Raw genomic sequence first — 19,593 nt, 5'->3', positions numbered from 1 at the left:
TTGATTGAAAAACTTTTGCAGAGCCAGCTCCTCTTCAAAGGGTTTGGGTCCTTCGAGTTCCAGCTGGGCTCTGGGCTGTGGGTGGCAAAGGGAAATTCTTCAGAGCAACCAAACGCACCGTCATGGCAACCTGGCTCTCCGATTTCGGTGCTGGCGTGTGCATTCTGCATTGCACGTGCCTGAGAGGAGACCTTAAATGCTACCCATACGGAGGGAATGCGGACTAGAACCGCCCCTTTGCAGCGCGCCCATTTGCATAATGGATTTGACTTCAATTAGCTGGCAGCTGTTACTGCCTGTTCTGCCACTGACAGGACTTGCAACGGATCCAGCCTCTTCCCGCGCCCTTCTTCCGAGTTTAGGAGTGCAACTGAAACAGCTCTTTTCGAGCTGAGCGACCACAAGTGGATTAGTCAGATCCCCAGCCACAGTTACAAACTGAAGCCTTTACGACAAGGAATTACTTACTGCTCCTGTGAACAAATACATCACACAGACTAAAGATCCTGTTTCCCAGCCCTTTTCCTAATTTGGGAAGCACTGCTGGCATAGAGCCATGAACTTGATTTGGCAAAGCCAGAAAAGCCCAAGGGCCTGACAACTGCAACTGCAACAGTGCAACACTGCTGTATCCTCCGCAGAGTCAAGAGCACCCCCTCATGAGAGGTCCTCTGCGTTAATACCCAGAATCGTTTTCCTAATTGGTCGGCGCTTTAAAATACTCCACACTGGCTGGGTCCCCCCACCACTTAACCCACAGCGCCAAGGGATTGTGTATAATTTTAGCAGGCAGTGTGCCCTCAAAGCTTCAGTTGCAGTCGCTGCTCCTGTGCATCTAATGAGGCTCATTAACGTAATTACGTGATGTTGGCAATAACTGGGGAAAATCCTTTCCTCTTGATTACCCCTGTGATGGGTGACTACCCTCCTGGCACATGTAAGGATAATCCGCGAGCATCCAAGTGATTAATCATTTAAAATATTTTAAGTTCTATTAGATCTATTGAGCTCCACAGCTTCGTCTGCGGTTTTCCGCACCCACCTTTAATAAGGGAAAATCAACCGAAAACAGTTCCCGAAATACACTTTGCAATAAATTATGTATCAAGGCCAAAGCCAATAGCACTTATCAGACTTGCACATTATTCCCAAACACGTGTGGAAGCCGATTAACTACAAAAGCCACAGCAATTAATCTAATGGCAGACGTAGGACTACTAGGCTCTAATGCACAGCTGAATAATTCAGGTAGAAACCCGCTTAGTGTTCTAGTCCAACGGTCACTTCTCAGAAATTCCTAGAAATTGAAAATTACAAGCTTTGGGATATTCAATCTTTGTCAAATTTCTGCATCAGGCACGACGTCTGTCCCCCAAACAAAGTATGGCTGAAACTCGGCTTACATATAATTGCTTTTTCCACCAGCAGCCACAATTTTTCACGAAAATGTCTTGGGGTTTTCTGAGTTTTCTCAGCTGAGTTTTCCATGTAACTGTCAATTGTCAGACCCTGTAGTTGGTGGATTTTGCTTTTGGGCCATCAGACTTGTGTCTAGTCTCTGCCGCCACACTCGAACGCCTTGGAATGCATTAGTTGAGTATCTGGAAAGCTTGGGGATTTCATTTTGACCTCCATTTATTTTACTTTATCCTAAATACAGCATATTCTGTGTCCAAATTTAAACTTCTTTCCCTCCACAGTGCTGCTTTAAAAGTCAGCTAATTCGTAAAGCTCACCTAAATGCCATTTCATTACCTTTGTATGTCCCGATGGAGGAACAAAATGAAACACGAGCCAAAAAAAGTGCTTTGCCGGTTCGAAATTTACGGGGCCGTTGCCCGAATGGCTGCCCGAACTAGGAAAAAATGTTTGATGTAAATAATTAACAAGCCATGACAGAACTCGAGGGGATCCATGGACGCCACATCCTCGAAAGCTTAATGCTCCTGCTTTATGGACCGTGAGAGGCAAAAAAAGGCTGGCCTTAACGTTTGTAATTGACTTAAATTGCCACAAATAAAATGGCAAAGAATTCTTTGCCTTTTCTGTATATTTTTTTCGGTTTTTTCGTACCCCAACTCCGGAAGTTGGGGCACATAAATTAGTCAGGCTCCCTCCCACCTCCAGGAACTGCCGAAAAATAATTATGGCAAACACTTAGCACCAGCCCCGCACTATGGAGGTTCATTTTGAATAACAAATTATTTAGCTAAAAGTTTTGCAGAAAGCTAGCTATTAATTATGAATTAATACAATTTTCCAAATTACTTGACATTTAGGATTTGCGGATGAAAATTTTATTAAGGGAATTATTTCGTGGGCACGATGAATTTTTAATGACAGGACACTAAGATTCAAAATGCCAGAGGTATCACTTGAACTTCATCAGTTTTAACGCGTTGGCAAGGATATGGCATCCATAGCAGTTGCCATACCAATTCTCCAACTTTCACTTGGCTTGGCACATCAAAGCAATTGCCATAAACCACATTTAAAATAATTGCTAGAGTCCCAACCCTTTGAACACGAATCAGAAACGTAAGCCGATAGATTCCCATATTTGCTTAGTTGGTTTAATTTGCCATGTTATTTGATAGTCACAAAAAGGACATTGTTACCAATGTTTGGCTCCTAAAAATACACAAAGCCGCAAGTCGCAAACAAGGAAGTTATGATCCGAAACCTATATACCCTGGCACATGTGCCTAATCGGATTACTAAAGACCGCTTTTCAAAGAAACTGTAACACCCTCTAATAGAGTATACGAAATAGAGAAAAACAACTGAAAGACAATCTATCTCTCGAGCAAGTTTTCATCAAAAATATTAAATTAAAGTGACAAAGCAACAGACGATTGTGTTATACATTCTTTGGATTTTTGGCTATTTTCGAAGGATTATTATGGAAGCTTTAAAGTAGACTATGGCGACAGTAAACAAGTTTTCCGTGAATGGCTTCACAATGCATTGCATTGTCCTGAAATTGCTACACTTTTCCGTTTGACATCCATCCATCTTTCGAGGGGGGAGCCAATCGAGCCAGTAGCTGGGAGCCGGGAAATCAACTTGCCACTGGCAGTGGCACAACTACTCGTGTCGCCGTCTCAATTTGCATAAAGCGAGCAACAAGCTGCAGTAACTTCGACAGCAGCTGGTAACAAAGCCAGCCAGTCAGCGTCATTTTTAACACCTGTCAAGGAGCCGCCGCACAACAACTCTGTTCACACACATAGCCCCATTATGATATGGGTTTTCAGACAAGTGTGTAGCTGCACGTACTCCTATGTAGTTGAGATTCCTGTTGCCACTTGTACTGATGCTGGGGCGGTGTGAAAATTTGTTCAGCATCTTGTGACTCAGCCAACTGCCGGCTGCTGAACTTTAAGTGCTCGAGCATAGAAAACATATTCAACCAGAAGACGAGCAACACTAAATGGTGTCTGCTGGGAAAGTTTACTTTGTAACAGCGACAGCAAAATTCTTGGAACTTTTTGCAACTCACACCAGGAAAGGGGCATCGAATACATATCGGGTGGGAGGGGAATGCGAACTTTGATGAAAGACGATGTTTTTATACTCTTGAAGATATTTTTATTACATTCCATTACATTTTTATGTTTATCTCTGTTAGCTCCCAAAGTACCAATAAGATATATGAACAGGACTATTTGTTCAAGGACTTGTATAAATGTGTGTTGATGCTTCATACAAAAAACTATGAAAAAAATCATCATAGGAAATCCCCTAATTTTGTTATTATATAACCGAAATGTTACTAAAATAAATACATTCTTTCGATAAAGGATCATAAGTAATCATATAAATAAGTAATATAATTATCAAGGAGTAATATTAGTAATAAAATATAATAATAAAATAATTGAAGTAAAACATACATACCTGCCACTCTATCGGCCAACTATGCCGTGAATGGTCAACTGTACTTGCCACGGGGGCACTTGCCACGCGTCCCACTGCACGAGCGCGGAGACGCGGGGAGCAACCGCCACACACACATAAAACACACGCGAAAGAAGGATAAAGAAAAATCACCATGAAAGTCACAAAAACCTAAAATCGAAACTAAATTAAATCACACAACTAAAACATTGAATTTTAATTAAAATAACACAAGCGGAGCTCCACATTATTGCGATGCAGACGCGAAGAAACACCGATCTTAACCAACGCGAGATCAGGACCAAGCTGTACTGAGACTAAAAGAGCGGGTAAATAGGATACGAAAATGGAGGAGAATCTTGTGGGTGGCAAGAGCGAATGAAAGGAGCGCCACTACAAAGAGAGCAATACGAGAGAGCGAATGGAGGATAAAAGGAGTTTCCTCAGCTGAGGAGCCTGAGAGAGAGGCGGTGGATTACTTGGGGAAAGAGAGTGGAAGAGCACAGATATTGTATCTTTATCTTCCTACTCCTTCGCTTTTAACTCCTTCTTGTAAGGGATTTCTCAGTTTTTCTTTCAGGCAATATTAAATTTTTTGGGTATTTTGTTTATTCCTTTCTTTTTTTAGGATCAGAATAATAAAAAAAAGAAAGTAATGAGCATTACCAGTTGAATATGAAGTATAATCCTATACTTTTTCTTTTTTGGGTAAAATTATACAATATAGTTATAATACATATAATATTAATTGTGTATACTTTCAGCAAAGATAAAAAATTTAAAAATAATATTTGTTTTAAAAGCAAAATAAAATATATACAATTTTTTTTTTTAAATATATTTAATATATTTCGGTTTAACTAGAATTGGAGTAGATGCTTCAAAACTTTATAAAATCGTTTTTTAAACACAGAGCTTGTAATATTTTATTCCCCATGCATCAAAAATAGTAACCCCTCTTTAAAAGGTATAAACGGCCCACCTATATTTAAACTTACTACGCCCTCTGCTAGGGTATAAAATACCATTAATTAATCTGCTTGAGACAAAGTCATTGAAAACAACTAAGAAGAGCCAAGTTGCAGGGAAAAAGTGACAAATTCCTCTTTGTCTTCGACGAACGACCGAGAGCGGCGGCGCAAGTTTATGAAAAAGTTTCAAATTCGCTCTGACCTTTGGCAGTATTTTTTCGAAATTAATTGTGCAAGGTGCAGCGGTGCGTATGTGTAACAATTAACTAGCTTAATTAAAGCGGATGCTGCCATGGCGACAGTCAAGCTCAGCATCAGCTTCACAAATTTAACTTAGCCCTTAAGTGCTATTAGAGAAGATTTTCCGCCCAAGGACTCTTCGTGGCGTGCGATGCATATTACACACAAGCCGTGTGCCACGCGGGTAATTTGCCAAAAAAGTCTTATCCTTGGGAAGGAATGGGGGGGAGCTACAAGGGATCCAAGTAAAAGGCGACACATACTCTTTTATTTGGCAGACATTTTTGGGTACTCTGTCTCTCACAGTAACAACTTTTGTTACTCCAGACTACAAATCTGTCAGACTTTTCAAAAAAAGAGTTTAGAAAACTTTTTATTTTTTAAATTGTTTTAAATCTTGAAATGGTATAATAATTCCGGTGCAGGAAAAAACTGTCAGAGAAATCATCGTCCACCTAGAGTTTCGGGGAAATTGTTGCCATATTTGCATTTGTGACAGCTTCAGTGATATCCTTGAGATTATAACAGTCCCAAAAAAAAATTTGGAAAAAATGGTAATGGTAAAAAATGGCTGCGTGTTCCTGCAGCATCCACCACCCACCCAGCTATCCACTTCCTGGAAAATCCGTTCCCGCTCGTTGACATTTCTATCGCCTTAAGTTGTCATGGGCTTCGTCCTTGTTCGTCCTTTTATCTGCTTGTTTTTAAGCGGCTGCAGCGGGGGCTTAAACAATGTGCACAGATTGAAAGTGGCCAAGAGAGAGCCCTGGTTCGCTTTTTTATTCCATAAGCTGCGTGGCGCCCGGCAGGACCTCGATCATGTCGGACTTGATGGGATATCCACAGGACATAGGCCTGGGCATGGGTCTGGGCCTGGGCTTGGCTCCCCCAATTTGCATAACAACTTCCGCCATTGCTGCTCGCTTTTATTTGTTGCTCTTCCATTTTGTCACCGATGTTATGCAGCCCACCAGTAGTTTGTATTATTGCCGTACACCTGTTAGTCCGTTTATTTAGGGTCTGTGTGCACCTGTTCTGGTGCTAGGGGGAGCGCCAGCGGAAGCCAAAATGTAATTTGCACTGCAAACTAAAACCGTGCCACATACATACACATCATCAAAGTTTAGTGCACCCCCGAACCAGTATTCGCACTTAATTTTTTTGGTTTTGGGCTGCTAAGTCGCTTAATTTATTTGTGCATTTTGGATTGCCAATTTCAGTGGGAAATTAAAGCTTGCCAGGGACAGTTTAAGATTCAAATTTAAATGGTATTTGGTTATGAACTGGAGAGTATGTTCACAACAATCACTACTTCAAAATATTCAATAAACGCGCGAACCACTACCCACAAACCACCAACCAGTCGGTTCGCAATTTTGAATATATTGTCCGATTTTCTATTTGCATTTTCTCTGGTCTGGTTTTTGGGGGAAAATTAGACTTTTGGGCGCCATAAATAATGATTGCATTGGATGCGAATCCACGGGAACCACGGAAAAGCGGCAAACCCATTAACATAAACCACTTGCCAGATAATCTCACCCTAAGCTGACTCAGATACAATACAATATCGTAAAAAGTACCGGGCGAACAAATGGGAAAAAATCAAGAGTCCTTGAACTTGGCAGTCGTGTTGCCAAGTACCAGTCAGTGATGGGAAAGATGGCACATATTTGTTACCTTTTAACCAAAAAGGAAACAAGGACTAAGACTCTTACAAGGTTAAGTATATTTTTAAAAGTCTCTGGGGAGTTTGAACGGTTTCTTCTTGCACATTTTATTTATAAAGTTGGGATTCTGGCCAAGCCATCACTATGGCTTATTTGTCCGGACAAGCTCGAGGGACACGGCAATAAAAGTCGTCCGCCTCCTGGTCGTGAGATTTAGTGCTGACTGCGGAACACGCGAGTCCTAGTGTTTGCATGTCCACTCCAACGATTCGCTGTAGTCAGCTCTACCTGGCAGTAGTCTCCCGTTTCCGCCCGGAGCCACGGAATACTAACGAATGGAAAGCGCAGACCCGAAACTGCAAGTCGCGTAGAAAGTAAATTGAAATCGCAGCAGGGCAAGTGTCAGGTGTCATCGGGGTCTTAATTAAACTTGGCCATCTAGAGCTCCTTTTAGGCATCTAGAAGAGCACTGGAGCAGCCAACAGAGCAAGGACCACGCTGCGTATGCTTAATGTCAATAAAGTGCCAGAAACAGCTGCTAACTGCAGCCCCAGTAGCTGCCGGACAAAGAAAAATTCGACTACTGAACGGTCCAACTAATTAGCCAGTCTGTGGAACTTGAAAACTTTGCGGAAACATGCATTCTATCAACTGCAAAACTTCGTCCCAGAAGGAGGCAAATATTGCTGCTACCAAGTTTGCTGCCGCCAGCAGCATGTGCCCCAAAAATCAATTGAGAATTAATTAAGCGGCAGACAAAACTTTGATGCCGGTGGCATTTTTCAACAATTATGCAGGAGACTATGCGGAGATGGGTTTCAGAGGGAAAATCAAAGCTCCACTTGCCCCACCGGAGAAGGCGGGCAGGCAGGCAGGTATTTCAGTAATTCAATTATTCCGGGCGGACACGATTACAAGTGTCGTCTTACATGGTACTCACAAATTAATTATCTCAATATTGTATTACACTTAATACACTGGCAGATGGCAGATCTCCGTCGAAGTCAATGCCTGCAGGCCCATTGGACTCAATCGTTTGTCTCCGCCCGAGCTCAACCTCGTGTTTAAAGGGCCATTAATTTACATAAAATTCCCATAAAATGCACTCGACGTGTACGAAGAAACGGCGGAGCAGGCTCAGTCGGGGGATTCCGGGGATAACACAAAAGTCCCTCAATTGAAACACCATTAAGCTTTTCGCAACGCCCTCCGAAGCCTTCTACTGGCTGTAAAGTCTTAAAAATATTCAAACTATGCAAAAAATTACTTCAGTCTGTTTGGTCAACTAAACAAACTCAAATCCTGGCAGCTTTCGCCTCTAGCTTTTCTGCCAATTAATTCCATTCGAAGGGCGTGTGAATATCCTTATAAATTCTTTCAATTTAACTGCTTGCTCTCTCTCTGGCCAAAGTGTCCTTTTGGCGATAATTGGAAAATTTGCATGACAAGTCAGCAAGTACAGAGTCAAGAGAAGGTAAAGTGCTAAACAAAATATCCCCAGGATACAGGAAAAACGTGCATATTTCCTGCAGTTTAATTTTCCTGACTTTCTGCCAACTGATTTATGAGTCCTGTGACTGCTTTTTTACCTACTATATCTGATAACCCCTCTCAGGTCGAATTCCAGCACGAGGTATTTCCCCCAGGACTTTGTTCTTTTGTCGGCCCCCATTAGTTAAATGCCCCTGAAGGAGATTTCTGCGAAAAAAAACGCACGCTGTTTACCAATTAATTGTAGAATATGCTAATTGCCACTGCAGGACCTAGTTCTGTTGATTTTTAGCGTCGAAGCTGGGCCCGAAAACGGCTTATCAGTATTTGCACAGGACCTGCTGCTATTAAAATCTGAATTAAGTGCCTTGATTCGAGTCGGTCAGTGGCAATAAATTTAATGACTTGCCTTTCGGGCCGAGATTGCGTTATTTATGGCTACCAAATCTCGAAATCTGGGCCCGCTTAATTAGATTATTTGCGCTCTCAAATGTTGTTGGCCATGTTTATCTGGGCCAGCGTTTTATGACACATCTAATGAACCCACCCACCAGTGGCCAGTCAGCTCGCCACTCATCCGGCAAATCCAATTGATCGATGTTGGGTTTCAGTTTTCGGTTGCTTTGGGCTTGGGTCTCGGTTTGGCTTAGCCGTCGTCGACCAAAAACCGCAATCATTGCGCTTAAAACGAATCAATTAGAGTCCTATGACCCGACATTATTGGCCCGCCCCACAACCCCTCAACCATCGCCAGCAGATTGGACCATGGTGGTGATGAAAGTTATGGCCTGCGGAAAACATTTCATTGTGCAGGCGGTTACGCAAAATTTGGCAATAAGCTCGTAAGCTCTGCGTGACCATTTCCATGTTCCCCAGGGCCATAAAGCTGATTAAATGGGAATTTTCGCCAAAGACACACGCTCGGGCTTGTGCATATTAAAGTATAGAATTCTGATGCATAGTATTCAATTACTTTGACGTAATCAAAAATTGTCAATGACCAGCAATAATATGTGTAAATAATCTGTTACTAGCAAGTCCTTCCAGAGTGACATCATCCTTTAACTTTGGCTCCTCTGGCTATATTGTATGTGTTTAGTATTTATTTCATTAGCATTTCTGTGTCGCTCGCCTGACATGACAACAGTTTAATGTCATCGATCAATTTAAGTGGGTTTCGGCGACAAAAGACAGGAAAATTTGCCATTAATTAGGCAAACTTTTGGAAGGCATCCCTTTCGACTTCCAGCCAGGCCGAAAAAAAACTGTGGAAATAACAAATGACAAACAAAAAGAAATGAGCAAGCCGGCTAGACAAGAAACGTGGGTTGTCCCTAATGATGATGGGCCTAAAAAAACTAAGCCAACAAAAGCAGACAAAAAACTGTCGCCAAATATTTATTCGCCGCTAAAAGAAGACTGCAAGCGGGTCTAGGCTTCTAGCGAAAAAAATTAGTCTACAAACTTAAATTGGTATGTTTGGAGACAAGGAGGATAATTTAAACATTTAACGAAAGATATTATTTAAAAAGGTATTGGCTTATCCATCATTCTGACATTATTGAAAAGGGTGCATCCTCTGATGGAAAAACTGGTCGGGAATGCAAATTAGTGGAGAATCGATCTACAAATCGATTGAGCTATTCCGTTTAAGGATCGGATAAAAATTGGCCAAAAAATTTGGGCCTCATGGGCCATTCCCATACAAAGCCCCATCATACATGGGCTTACCCTAAAAAAAATGACAAAAAATTGAAAAAAATTTCCGATTCCAGGTTTGAATGCAAGTTGGTGGAGAATCGATCTACAAATCGATTGAGCTATTCCGTTTAAGGATCGGATAAAAATTGGCCAAAAAATTGGGGCCTCATGGGTCCTTCCCATACAAAGCCCCATCTTACATGGGCTTACCCTAAAAAAAATGACAAAAAATTGAAAAAAATTTCCGATTCCAGGTTTGAATGCAAGTTGGTGGAGAATCGATCTACAAATCGATTGAGCTATTCCGTTCAAAGATCAGACAAAAATTGGCCAAGATATGAACACCGTTTGGGGCCTCATGGGCCCTTCCCATACAAAGCACCATGTTTCAAGGGCTTCCCCTAAAAAATTTACAAAAAATTGAAAAAAATTTCCGATCCCAGGTTTGAATGCAAATTGGTGGAGAATCGATCTACAAATCGATTGAGCTATTCCGTTCAAGGATCGGATAAAAATTGGCCAAGATATGGACATAGCTTGGGGCCTCATGGACCCTTCCAATACAAAGGCCCATTTTACAAGGGCATACCATAAAAAAAATGACAAAGAATTGAAAAAAATTTCCGATTCCAGGTTTGAATGCAAATTGGTGGAGAATCGATCTACAAATCGATTGAGCTATTTCGTTCAAGGATCGGACAAAAATTTGCCAAAATATGGGCATCGTTGGGGGCCTTATGAGGCCTTCCGATACCAAGGATGTGGAGGCATAATAATTAATGTGGTGTTTTTGTAAGTCCGTTTACTATAAATTTTACAATGGCCACCTAAACAAACGAATAATCTGATTGGCTCTTCGATTAATACAATCATAATCTTTCTAATTAATTTAAATTTGCAATTACTAAATCTCCAATGAGCGGAAAATGGGGAAAAAGAGTCAGACCCTAAATAGTTATTGAATCAAATTCCGAATAAAGCTGGCTCTTGTTTCCGTTTGGCGATTGTTGCCACTGACTTAATCTACAGCATTCATTTAACGAGCCCTTTGTGTGCTCACAGCCTGGCTGATGGCATTAATTTAAAACATTTTATAATGGAATTAAGCAAATCTAATTGCGGCTGGAAGGTTAATTTATGTACGTCATTGCAGCATGCAGCTGGATTTAACAGATCTATCTTTGGTTTTCAGTCATTTAAAATCAGATATTTAATGTATTCATTTTTGAACTCTATTAACACTACCCATTTATTTTAATGAATGCTGTGAGAAATAATATTGGGTAGGTTAGAACTTGATTGCCAGTGGCTCTGTTCTGGGCGAGGCAGCATGCAATATGCGATATTCATGTATTCGTACCATAAAAGGAGTCAGACAGGACGCGTGTGGGTCTGTCTGGAAAATGAAATTACTCCAGTATGCCTGGGAGTTGTGGAGAATTTTAATTGCCAACGTAAATGTTGAAAAATGCGTGCTGGAAGCTGGCAACATCATTAACTTTTCACCGACTCTTTTCGTCTGTAAAGAACGTTTTCCCGCAGGCTTGGATACAGAAACACCCACAACTGCCAAGGACTGCCAGGTCATGGGATTTCCTTAGTCTCCTTTCCTTCGTAGTGTTTTTCAATTGAAGGCGAGCTAGTTTCTATTTAAATGTCAATTATGCAAATAGAAGCCCCATTTTCATAATCCGCAATATGGAGACACAAAAGGGTAGCACACATAACGCCTTAACTATTTATGTCCATGTATCTTATAGATACTATTTGCATTTATGAACACTTGTTGAAGAGCTGGGGCTTCGCTGGACTCTCCATATTTTATATTTTTACATTTTCAATGTTCTCGTTTTCCCCATTGTTCATAGCCAGACATGACGTCAGTTGGTAATCCTGAAAACTTGTCACTGGGATTAACATCTTTATAATGCAGGCAGGAAAGTTTCCAGTTTCCACTTTCAAATGTTGAACTTTTTCGCAGAAAATTGCTTTATGCGCTCGTAAATCAGTCAGGTTGGTCGGTTAGGAGAGTTCTGAGAATTTCTGGAAGGGCCATATGTTATCGCTATCGTTACCCATTGGTAACAATAAGAGCCATATATAGTAGAGGGCAATATATCAATCCCAACTTTGCCAATTTGCCGCGCTTCAAAGTTTCTGGCCCAGAATCTGCTGGCAATTTTCGTATTGTGGGATCAGGACCCCGGGGCAATTAGCCGAAGTAGTCAACCCGAATAATAATCCCCATCTACCACTAATTCCAGACAATTTGTGCCGCGTGGCACGCCCCGCGACCTTTGTTGGCCCGAAAGTGAAATCAAGTAAATTATTGTTTTTCATCCGCGTCGCGCATGAGACGGCAGCAATATATTCAAATAAGCCCACTTACGAAGTCGGCTGTTTGGGGCCGGGCCTTTGGGGATTATTTGCTACCTTCGCTCATTTACCACATCTGCACCTTGGGCTCCCTGGGCTCCCTGGGATCCTTGGGTGCCGGCATTCCTCTTGGCTCACTGAGCCGACGACTTCAAAGGCGTTGAATAGCAGCTGCTACTGCCACTGCCGCTGCAGTGACGGTATTTAGTAATGAGCTCCTGGAAAGGATCCTAAGCCATTCTTAGGTGCTTTGGCCACCTTCGGCGAAGACCTGACACGCAAAATGTGTGGGAACTCTATGATGTTCTCGGGTGGCCTGGCTAAGCTGAGTCCTTTGCCCAGTACCGTCTATATCACGAAGGGGAATCTCGAATATGCCAAAACTTGATTAAAAGGTTCTACGTTTGAAGTACACTGTGAAGCATTTCGCTGTGACCCCGATGTTGTAAGTCCCAAAGGATTTCCCATTTTCCCATGATACAAGTGCACTTAGCAGATACTGTATTCGCAGTGTACTACATACGCAGACAGTGAGTGGGCGTGACACGAGCGCCCTCCGACCGCCCCTGACAGGGCAGCTGTCAGAGGTCGCCCCACTGTCGTCTTGTTTTTCGGTTTTCGCACTCGTTTCGGGTTTGCTTTGCCAGCTGTCGACATTTGGCTGGGACTCCGCTCCGGGTGACAACACTTGGTGCGCCTGGTGCGGAGGTCAGAGGGCAGGGTCGCTCAGGGTTTGCTAATTAAGCAGCAGCCTTGCATGTAACTCAACCAATAACTAGACAGCAAGCCCTAAACTGACCGAGAAATGGCATAAGCCCTTAAATATGACACCAAATGGAGTAAGTGGGAGCTGTTTTCAGCAATTGCTGCCAGAAGCTTCAGGGCTCCGGTCAGTGATACACTGCGAGAACAGGACCCAGAAGAGGTCCTAGACTTAGCCTGCGTAGACTCGTCCTTGAAATTTTTCAGACACAATTCAGTCAAATAAATTAATGAGCTGTGCTACTATGTGTGGTGGGGAGAACACAAATAAATGTATTTAATTGCCTAGGAAACCGACACCTGGGTGGGTCGGTGACCACTTTGATTGCGTCGGGGCCCAGACTGTCTGCTCTCTGTGCTCGGGACTGCACTTCACTTCCAATTAACCACGCCGCCATTTAAAGTTGGCAGGGACACTTGTGCGAATTAAAAAAAGGAATAAATGGCAGAGTTCTGGCGGGCGAATTCTCACACATCTGTGGCACGTGCAGGGCTAGACTGAGGGCTGATTAAGATTTATGTTCATGGCGACAAATCGTGGGTTAACCTGGAGTGGACTCCCATAAAGTCCAAATGCTTGAAAAGTAGGAAATTAGTATTAAACTCGGCAAGGACGAAGGCTCTGTTATCCCTACATAGTGCAGTGCACACCTCCTGGGAATAATCTGCATATTTTTAGAGCTCTCCACGCCTGACTAACCCCCTTGAATGGCGCCCATTGTGCAGCCGGAAAAGTTTCTCCGTAAACAACGGCAGCAGAACTAACAACAATTTTTCCAGATTTGTCATGCATCAAATATTGTTTTGTCCATTTCCATCTAGCAATCCCATGTGCTCCTCCTTCTCATACTCCTCCTCCTCCGGGATGTCTGTTGCTGGGCCCTTCATTCTTTAGCCATTTGTGGCGTTATTAAAAAGTTTGCAATGCTACATTTTCTGCCTTTTGATGCTCATATCTGCATGCTGTGATGGCTACATTTTTGATGGTCTGGAGGGAAGTGGCTTCAGTTTGGCCCACTTTGAATTACAACACCGAACGGCTCCAGTTTCTGGCTAGGCGTTTGAGCCACATTATCCTTGTGCTGTCTGGGGCGGGGGAGTAGGGGCTTATTAGGTTGGACTGCCCACATCTCAAAAGGTCAACAGCTGTTAACCACAACATCTGCCCCACCAGGCTCATCTCAGAGAAAAAGTGTAAGAACTGATATCATGCCAGAGGTTGTGGTTTGTGGGAGGACTAATGCCCCTAACAGGTAACTGGAAAAATATATCAAAACTAGAAAGTTCAAGATATGATAAAATAAAGCTAAAAACATACGTTTCTTTTGGAAAACAGATGGAGGTCTGAATATTTTCAGAGCATATTCAAATGTCCGTTTAGGGCGCCAATCCCCCAAAGAACTTTCCATTCATTGCGGGCGAGCTGCGACCCATTTTGCAGACCAATTTTGTGGCGCCACATATGCGTATGACCTCACTGAAAATTAAAATCTCTAGAATAGGAAAAGGGTTTTTGAAAATTTCTTTTGGGGACTATAATTATAGGTTCAGGTTTCTTTATGGAAATTTGGGAGGATATGTTTCATATTTGGAATAAATTATTATATATTTAACCAATTTTTTTTAAGTGCATGCATTTTGTAGCGTTGCAATAGAACGCACAAAAGCGCGTGTGTATATTAAATCGCATTTTCGTTAGCGTCTTTTGTTTACCAAATTGAATTTTTCATTACCGCCGGACCAAGTGTGTCTGTTGTGGGGGGGCAGGGCCACCACTCGCTAGCCCCCGCCCCCAGTAGCACCCAAAACTGGTCCACACACGCTTTCGGTTTATAATTGGATTCTGATTCGTTTTGCATAAAAAGTGTGCTGACACCCAGACGCCAGACACTGGTCTGTGGGAACTCGATTCGCCACCGCCGCACAATACATAGTGGGGCTTCCTGCGGCGCCTCTGCCTTGGCTCCAAAAACGCGTGGCCCACTGGCAATTATATCCACAGTTCCCCCTTATTGAACTTTTCTCCTCGATTGGCAAATAATTCGGGTGCATTCTACTTTGTTGCTGGATGTCTGTATGGCTTTGGTATTTATTGCACGTCTTTGGCCTAAGAAACCCACACGCTTTTTATTTTTGGGGGAATTACATATTGAGTTTTCATTCATGCTTTTGCAGCTTCATTTGATTGGAGCTGAAATAAGTCGAAATGGAAGTTTGGAAGGCAAGCAAGGGATATCCATACAATATCCTCGTATTGTAGACTTGGCCAGCAGATGTTGTTTATGTGCGCATGGGCTTTATGGAGATATCAGTTTTGTTTTATTGCCCAGCATGTAGCTATTTGTTTTTATAGAAAATAACTTTGCCATTTTGTCAGTATGGCATTGCCTCATAACCCGAGATTCCCTAAGAGTTTTCGTGGGAAGTTTCATTCCTGAAAGGGGGTTTTTAGTTTTCCTCAAAGGACAAATGAAATCCAGGAACAAGTGCCTCGTAAGTCGGGCTAATCTCTCCATCTTGTTGACCACTTAACCGGCCATCCCCCCTCCCACTTATCTCGTAAATCTCCCCACCCACTCTTGCTCACTGAAGCGAACCAGCGGACAGTGTCCATGAGCACACCTTCTTCCAATGCCTTCTTCAAAGGCAGCCAGGAAACCCCAGCCGAGGCATATTTAATTTTTTAGTCCAGTCGCTCCTTGGACTTTGGAGTCGACATGCGTGCTTTATGGCCCATAACCAGCGAGTGGCAGGACCAGGGGCACTTAGCACTCCTTAAGTTTTACAACTTCACGCTCAATCAGACGCTGCCAGCGACTTCAGACCATAAAAAGTAACACCCCGAACTGCAAACTTTAACCCGGCCACTGTGAGGGTCAACGACGTGAAAGGAAGTCGAGGGCGTCGGAGATTCCTGCGAGTGTACTAGTATATCCTTAAAGTGTGCCGAAAAACAAGAGCAGCGTTAAAACTACTGACTGGGCGGGGTTTTTTATCTATTGTTGTAACCACAACCGGCCCACACCCAGAAATTAAATAAATACGCCTGGGGTTTCAGCTCTTTGGCTCAGTTTTCCTGTGGAATTTTTTTGGTTTATCGCCGAACTGGACAATCCCCTTTACTTTTGTGTCTGGTAAAGGGAGAAAACACATTTGGAAAGTTTCTATATGAGTCAATAGAATGGACACCTGTATTTTATTATAATCCTGACTACACTCGTATAGTTTCTAATATTGAGTTTAAACTCAAGACTGGTCATTGCAGGTTTAAAGTATAAAAGGTAGGGCAGTGCTTTATTTCCTGTTGGTCCAAACCTAAAAAGAGAAAAATACTCCAGGGCTTTCAGCTTTCCGGACCTTCTTTTGGTTGCGGAAGTTTTTTGTTTTTCGCTGAGGTAGCTTTTCAAAACACTGACACCTTCCCAAAACTACAGAACTAGACGAGAGCTGTGAACCACTAAGAAGTTAAATTAGTAAAATAAAATAATAGTTAACTGAATTTTTAATCAAATAGGAAACACAGTGAGTATTATTTGTCGTAATCCATGATACTACCCCTTCAATCTGTCACCCCAATTAAAATTTTATGAAGCTCAGAAACGGTCCCAAGAGGGGATTGGTGTGTCCTTGTCATCTGTGTTGTTTTCGCTCTTCTGTGGTTAACTATATTCGTTTCACAATTTATTTTATTTATTTGTTTTTTAGGGCTCGACTAAACCCTGTTCCCCAGCCAATGGTGCCCCGCCCCCCGATGTTTCCCTGGGCAATGCTCTTATACAAATTATTATATTTTGCGTTGGGAAAGTTGAAAATAATGGCAAGGAAATCAAAAGGCCACTTCGGCCACCCAGCCGAACCGACATATTTTGCTTTTCACTCCCGTTTCCCACCTCGGCGGTAAGATAGTTGCCATGGCTGGGGGGGTTACGAGGAAGTCCATAATAAAGCATAACGAGCTTAGAGAGGCTGTCAAGTGGCTGGGGGGGTGGAGATGGGGTGGGTTGGATCTGGGATGTGGGCACGTGGGAGGCCTGGAAGGTTGCTTCACTCTTGAGGTTGTTGCAGTGGTGGGAAAAACAACAACGGCAGACGGCCTGGTTGTTTGCTTTGTTTTATGGCTAATTTTAGACAATTTATAAAGTGTTGGTTATGCTTGATAAGAGCCTCTAGCGGAAACGGCAACAATAACAAGTACGAAACAATTCATGCAAACGAGCTCCGCTTAAAGCCCTTGCCTTGACACATTACGCATACGACCCGTAATGCGCGACAAATGATAAAGAAGAGCAAACCAGCAAGTATTCAAGGATGTGTGCGAAGATATAAACCCCGACATATGAAGTTGTTAACTTTGCAACAACAAAGCCCTACGATGAATATCCTGTTGACACAGTACGAGTCTTTAGGCTGTGCCCTTCCTGGCCCCTTTTAATGGGCTGGTAGAGTGGGGGAACTGAGATTAATGTGCTACAACCGAATATGGAATAAAATAAAATCCAGTAATGCAATTTGGTGGCGCATTCATAAAAGTCGACCGCATTTCAAATTAGTCAAAACTCGACATTTACATTATTAAAAGTAATTAAATATTTTGGGCCGCCTTTTTGGGTTGAAAGCGAGACGGTTTAATTATTCAAATGAATTCTAAACAGATTGATAGACAGTTGGCAAGTGGCGAGAGTTTTTGGCTCAACCATTGAACATTTTGGAAACTTTATTTGTCTGGCTGTTGGTGGTACTTTGGGAATGTTATACCAAAAAAGGGAATGCAGTGGGTAGCTTAAAGGCCAATATTAAAGCCCAAAGGACTTACCATGTCTATAGATGGGATTCTATACTATTCAATACTAAATTATTTAAGTAAAAATCGTAGTTACCAACAGACTATGGTTTAATTTCAGGGAAAGGTAGGGAAAGGTATTCTTAGGGAAAGGTACTTACTGTACCATAACTTATAGATATATATTTTTTGATACGACAGCACGACCAATAAAAGAATTATAAATGCATTAGAATTCCACAGCGATAGCCATTTAATGGAGCAATAAAAGCATATTGTTTCATCCTAGTCTGACTTGTAAATATTTTGAATTATGGCCCCCACGGAGAGTGTGCTGGGGCGTCTATTGATTTATGAAGGCAGATATGTATGAAGGGCCAAATGCATCTCATTCGTGGATGGAGCCTGGGCTTGTGGGAAATCCAATTAAAAGTCTTTTGCCTGGTTTTCAGCTTAATGAGCTGCTTCCTTCATGTGGCACTTACGTATGCAACTGGAGGATGAAAACCTCTTTGAAGGAGCTATTCCGCGCCAATCGATGATGATTAATTGAAATTTATTCAGTTCCAGAGATTTATATTTATCTTTCGGTTCAATGAACCGCAAAGTAAACCTTTCATTTTAAAATGTGCGAGATGTTCTCCACTATCCCGGCCTGGGTCACTCCAACACGCGCCAAAGTTTTGTAAACTTTATAAATGCCGAATGCCCACACATTCCTCATCCTGCCCCCGGCCGACGCCCCCACATCCCACATCCGAACCCTCCTCACTGCTCCCATTTGTACCCATTTGGTTTCGTCCTGTACTTAAGCACGCGCTAGAAAGCAAAATGTTTTAGCAACTTTTCATTTCAACTTTGACATAATGCAAATTATTTGATTTCATTTTATTATTTGTTATCTCTGGTCGCTCTTGTCTCCCCCGCCGGCTTTAACTTTTTAAGTGTTTAATTTGGTAAAGTCCGGGGCCTGGGATGGAATTTGACGAGCGGGATAAGCCGAAAGGACCTGCCGCACATTTTAATGGCCAAGGCGCACATAGGCCACTTTTCGTCGTTGGGTATTTGGTTGGGTAGCTGCTAGTGGAGCTCTGCCTCGTTCTGGCCGTGTCAGACCACAAAACAATTTAAGTTACAAACATTGGAAACTTTTCTATTTGTCGAGCGCCCAGATCCACAACAGCGACTCGAAAGTTAAAGGCAACTTTGGGAGCTTTTTATTTTTTGATTTGGGGAAAACATCCTCCCCAATCGACATTCGACTCCGGTCACCAGTCCCCAGTCTGGTCATTCCTCATACGCCGTGTGGGCGGAAGACTCGTGGCTGTCAATTGCTGCCGGCTCTCGGGGCGTATGATTGACAGAATCGCCCTCCTTCAGCCTCCCGCGCAGCAATCACAACAGATTCAATGATTAGCTCACTCGAGTGAACCTCTCCCGTCCATTGACTCCACTCATACTGGGGAGCTTCATTTAATATGTTTGGACGTTGATAAATTCCCCGAATCGTCTGTTACGCAGGGGCTTGTTGCTCCTCGACTTGGCACAACAGATGTCCCATTTGTTGCAAATAACTATTGCCTCATTCCATTATTATTAGAACCATCCTTGATGGCAATCATCCAAGGATCATTTAGAAACAACTAGCTATGGTTGATTGATTCGAATCCTTAACAAACAAGGCCTTGGATACACTCTAGAG

The sequence above is a fragment of the Drosophila bipectinata genome, chromosome 3L (genome assembly GCF_030179905.1).
Source record: "Drosophila bipectinata strain 14024-0381.07 chromosome 3L, DbipHiC1v2, whole genome shotgun sequence".
Taxonomy (NCBI): domain Eukaryota; kingdom Metazoa; phylum Arthropoda; class Insecta; order Diptera; family Drosophilidae; genus Drosophila; species Drosophila bipectinata.
This window is presented reverse-complemented; position numbering follows the sequence as displayed.